This window comes from Hesperophylax consimilis, chromosome 13 (assembly GCF_061612785.1).
Source record: "Hesperophylax consimilis isolate HC1 chromosome 13, BYU_Hcon_1.0, whole genome shotgun sequence".
Taxonomy (NCBI): Eukaryota; Metazoa; Arthropoda; class Insecta; order Trichoptera; family Limnephilidae; genus Hesperophylax; species Hesperophylax consimilis.
Window position 1 is genome coordinate 30,206,197 of NC_142848.1, and position 6,000 is coordinate 30,212,196.

Consider the following 6,000-nt stretch of genomic DNA (forward strand, 5'->3'; position numbering starts at 1 on the left):
TTATTTCAGTTTTGTTATATTCACAGTGCAGTGTTTCGTAATTCTTATCTTATTGTAGTTTTGTTGTATTCACAGTGCAGTGTTCCATAATTTTTATTTTATTGTAGTTTTGTTATATTTACAGTGCAGTGTTCGCCGTTCAGTAATTATTAGTTAATTGTAGTTTTGTTATTTTCACAGTGCAGGGATCGGTAATTATTAGTTTATTGTAGTTTTGTTATATTCACAGTGCAGTGTTTCGTAATTCTTATCTTATTGTAGTTTTGTTGTATTCACAGTGCAGTGTTCCGTTATTATTATTTTATTGTAGTTTTGTTATATTCACAGTGCAGTATTCGTTAATTATTATTTTATAGTAGTTTTGTTATATTCACAGTGCAGTGTTCCGTTATTATTATTTTATTAGATATTGAAGCTGCCTGTTGATGCTTTACGTCCATTTTCTATAAAATATATAAATTACAAGCTTTTGTATATATATACACGCGTATGTATTATTATTATTTATATATTTTTTAAAGAAAAGTAGTAATAAAAACACAAAGAGAGTAATTCGATGCATCAAGTCACATTTTCGTTTTATTCTTCTTCTTAAAGATCTCTTACAGATAAAAAAAATGTAAGACATTAAAATGATGGGTAAAATGCTTCAATTTAAAATTGTATTTCTTTAAAGTTCCTTTCGTAGCAGACATGAAACTGTTTGGTGCAACAAAAGCCTGACCACAAAAACATAGAAGTACTCGTAAGTTTTAAAGGATTAAAAAAATAATAAAGATATTTTTTTAAATATAAGTAATAGTGCTAATTACTTAAATTACATGTTAATTAAAATGTTATAATTGATAATCATTTGCTAAAGATTCTAAAAAAATATCAAAAATACAAAAACGATACAAAAAAAAAACAAAATTTAATCCTTTTACAAAAATGTATGTAGGACTTATTAATTAATTCATATGCAAAACGAACACCAGTTAACTAAAGATCCCTAATTATAAAGTATATTTATGTGCCTACCTATCACACCTAATTCATCCGAACTTTGACTGTCCTAACACGGGAATAACTTTGAGTTGGACAGTCAAAACATTTTACAAATGAATGAAATTCCGTACCATATAAATTAAAAAAAATTGATAAAACTTTAAAAAAAAAGGAAAAAAGTGGGTTAGGTTTTTTGTTGTTTTGGAGTAAATCGCATTAAGGACGGATACCCATGTTTTAGATCAACTGCATACGGGAGGCCCTGAAGAAAATATTTTCCCTCAGGACCTAGGTGATCTTTAGTTACGCTGTGAGGAGGGTCTTTTTGAGGAGAGAAAGGAGTGAGCATGGGTCTTGAAAAAACCAATGTTGTAGGAGGGAGGAATCACATGGAATCACAGAGGCCGGAAAATCGTTCCACAGCCGAGCTGTTGAACTCAAGAACAAATCGTAGAAGCGACCCGTTCTCATGTGACGAACGTCAACTGTGTAAATATTGTAACAAAAAGATTGCTCGTTTAATGAAATATTGTACCAAAATATACAATATGAAATATTTATTAGCAAGTGTAGAAATAATCGAAAATTAAGATATTAATTATGATATACATAATGAGAACAAGAGACTCTACAATAAGGATTAAATAATATCTCAGAGCGCGTGCAAGGTTCCATGGGAAGCACTTGTAGATTGGAATTTATATATAGTAAGATATATATGACCTTGTTACGTATGAAGGGTGCAATGTAAATTCAACGATTTGAAGTCACAAATTTTTTATAATGATTAACCACGATGTCCAGTAACATCAGCTAGCTAACACGTTTCCAAAATGTCGATCCATAAAATCATAATGTGGTAGGCGGTCAATCCTTTTTTTTTCAACAGTCAAGAAAGGTTACGAATAACCTGACAATATTTGAAAATCTCCTACTACCACCACAGTAAGCTGAAAATGTTGCTTGTGTTGTGATGGAGGACTTAGCCAGCCAAGGAATTGAACACACTACGCCTGGGTGGGACCCAAGCGCGATGTCAACTCGGCCACCGACCGGTCTAAAATTTTTAATCTTTAATTCCAGGGGTAATATTGAAACTGTTACAATATGTTGGGCGCGCGTTTGGCGTATTTTATGATTATGCACCGGTACAATGGCGCTAATTCCTCTAAATTCAATTGTAATACCTGTAGAACACGAACATCATACCTACCTGACGTCTGTGTTCTAAAGATTGCAATCCGCTTAAGATAGTGAATCTATCAAACGGACCGCTCGTTTTAGCACAGAGTCGAGGGTTTTTTCGTGTATTTCGAGGCTCGCCAGTGGTGGGTGCCAAACTCAACAGTGGTGCGCACTTGCGATTTGTACAGAGTTATCAGTTGTGTACTATTAAAGTATGTGCAGGCCCCAAAGATATTAGAAGAACGAGATATGCTATGTTGGCCGCCGGACCGTAGGCGGAGTACTACCTAATTAGGGTACTTTGAATACTATCGGGACGTGTACGCACAGAAATCTGTTCTATGTATTAGTGCGGATACCTTAGCGTAAGCGAAGGTGTGCAGTAGTATTGGTGAACAAAACCGACGACACTGGGCAAAACAATTCCGCACAGTATGAACTGCTCATAGCACATCTCGTTCTTCTAATATCTTTGGCAGGCCCTGTACAGTACATAATATGCAACAACAGAACAATCGTCAATGGCTTGGTGTTTCAAAATACAATGCTGACCAAAAACTAAAGGCGCCGTGAGTTCAATCATGACACATCATTTTATGCTTACTCTGCTATAGTAGGAGATTTTCAAATATTGTCCTAATTGTAAGGTTATTCTTAATCTGGGAAAGTTGATCTCTCTTAAAAAAATATATTAATAATGAAACAAAGAACTTAAATGCAAAAATTAACTTAAATTATGAAATCGTTTTAAATTTTACTACGGGGAGTGCTTGTTGCGTTTTACAGTTAAATAAGAGCTGTTTTCACTTAAGTGTATAAAAAATATTTTTCTTTGTTTGTACCATATAGACTCAAAAACCACTTTGCAGATTTCACAGAAAATTTCAATGTTCTTATTAATGCCAGAGGTGTTTATAGAAGGGTTGGAATCATAGACATATGAATATTAGTAGACCTGCCCTAAGTGATTAAAAGCGTATTATCCCCACTCCCCATACCGGTTCCATTGGAGCCGGCTGTGCTCGCGTATGGCCTCAAGTGAAATTTGAAAACGTGACGTCATCATTCTTGTGCGAACTATGGTCGAGGCATCATTGGTTCATTTTACGAAATAACACGGCAAAATGTTGACTTGTACTATGAAAACTTGTAAAAATAGATGTGAAAAAGAGAATAAACCCAATTGTCGTATTAAATTCCATATATAAGCATTATTTTAAGCATAATATGCTTCATATTATTATATTATTCATATTATTGAATATTATTCACATCGTATAATATGAATCAGTTGTTACTATCACATCAAGAAACGTCTGGACGCGAAACACAAAGCTGGTTGGTTGCTGGGAAGTAAATTATGAACATTTATAAAAGTGTCTTAACTAAATACTTAAACGAAATATTCGACTCTGAAAATAGAACCGAATTTTTTTGCCGAATTTGGACTTCGCAAATTTGTTCATAACGTGGCGAGTAATTTGCGCTCCCATGTAAAAATGTCTATTCATTCAAAAGCAGATTTTACTTTTAAGAAGTAAATGGTGATATTATAATGCGAGATGCCTATTTACTGTCAGATTGATTTATTGACGAATCACAGTCAGCCTTACTCCCTTCGTTCTTCAACAGTTGATTTTACCCCTCGCCATTATCTTCTCGTCTATTAATTCCTATGTCTGTGGTTGGAATGGTAGAAGAAGCCGGGGAGGCCCGAAGAAGACATATCTCTGCACTGGAATGAGATACGGAGTCGAAATAAGTCGAATTAATGTAGTTTTTTTAAAGTGACCGTTGCTGTTTCAGAGTGCCAAAATTTTACCTGTTAAGGCTATTCTATGGCAAAAAATCATAATTCAGTATATATTTACCCCGCAGCATAAATAAAAATTAGAACATAAATACAGTACTAGATTCACGCGCAATGACGGGTTAATAGTTCCGAAATTTAATAATAAATACGGACAGAGAACGTTTGAATACAACATACCGAAGATATTTAATTTTTTACCTGACACTATAAAGCAATGTAAATCTATGAATAAGGTTAAATATGTGGTGAAAAAATGGCTATCGGAAAGAAAAAATTACTTTAATATGTATGAAAAATTGTATGAAAAAATTGTTGATTTTGTAGATATAAGATGTAAATTATAACTTATTCAAATGTATATGAAACTTAACTTTAAGCACCTGTTGACAAGCCAATTCAATTGGCTTAGCTGGACTTGTTTGTTGATATGTATTAACTATTTATTCAATAAAAAAAAAATAAAAAAACATAAAATAAATAAAGGTAAAATGTGACGTAAGTGATGAAGAAAGAAAGGGGTGTAAGGAGAATGTATGACGTGAAAGTGAAAGGAAGAAGAAGTCGAGGACACCCAAGGCAGAAATGGAACGATCAGGTAAAAAAAATTTTTTTTTTAAGTAAACCATTTCAATTATTCCGATAGTATTATTGCTACCTTAAAAATGTACCCAGTTTTCAGGTACACTAGCATTAACAGCCTCAAAACTTTACTCCAAAACATGTATAAGATGCAAACAAAAACAATTATTATTAACTTTCACAAGAATAACATATTAAACAATAATAATTTCAGGTTTGTAGAGTCATATGACATAAAAGGAAATAAAAATAGTCCAAAAGTTGATTGAAAAATTAATCAATCTAAAACGCAATCAAACTGCTAAAACAAAAACATGGCGGTCCAACGACTCGTTCCACTCGGCTGGCTCCACAAAGGAAGACTCCCAAGTAATAATAGCCTTAATAATGAAATATTATATTTTCAGAGGAAGGATGAGAGAAATAAAAACGGTATGTTGCCTTTGAAAAATACCCAAACTATTTCGTGAAGCCTTGTACCCAGATGGCAGAATTTTTGGGACGCAGCGCGCTGTTGTCACAAAGGCTGAATGGAATCTCAAAGTAAAAAGTTTAATTCACTATTTTTTGTGTTCGTGAAAATTAAAAAAAAGACTAGTCTAATAACTAGAGGAAATAGTGTGCGATAGATAATAGAGGAAAAAAGGTGACAAGTTCAGACAGTGCAAGAAAATGTATAAAGCAGTCCCCGGCAATCATTTTATTTTTCATATTTGTAATAAGCATTTACTTTGTGGCTCGTCATAATTTACAATAAAAGATATAAATTTGTTTTAGACCATTTATCTAAGTTATCTAATCTTTAAGGACACAGGGGTTAAAATTCTTCACCGTAATAATAAAAGCAAAAGATTAGATAACATAGAAGCTCTTGAAATCAAAAATTCCCTAAATAATAACGCTAGTATATTGAATAACCAAATTAATTTATCGTTTAGTCCAATTCTAGATATATTTCCAGTAAACCGCTCTGTTATTGCTGGAATTCCCCCAATTACCCGTCCCCCTTTGTTAACCTCCCACTCAAACACCTAAATTATATTTTTTGTGTATATATCTTTGTCAATATTTTGTATCATAGGTTAGTTTTAATATTCTCCTGACGAAGGAAGGGTGCTTCCGAAACCAGTAGAGTACAATTAAAATTAAAGTGGTCTAAAACAAATTTATATCTTTTATTGTACATTTTATTTTTATTTATTTATTTATTCATGTTCTCCATGAAACTGTTATTCATCCATATATCATATTACGAAGAAGATAACAAATTTCAGGTACATGTAAGTATAAACGGTCATGGGGGCAGTTTTACTATTTTGTGATATGTCAAAAGATGTCAAATTTCGATGGTAAATGCAGAATTCTTAAGCAGTTGAGTCGCTCTGTTGACTGGTGCGGTCTGATAGGCAGAAGTCATAGCTTTCGGCGTATAAAAT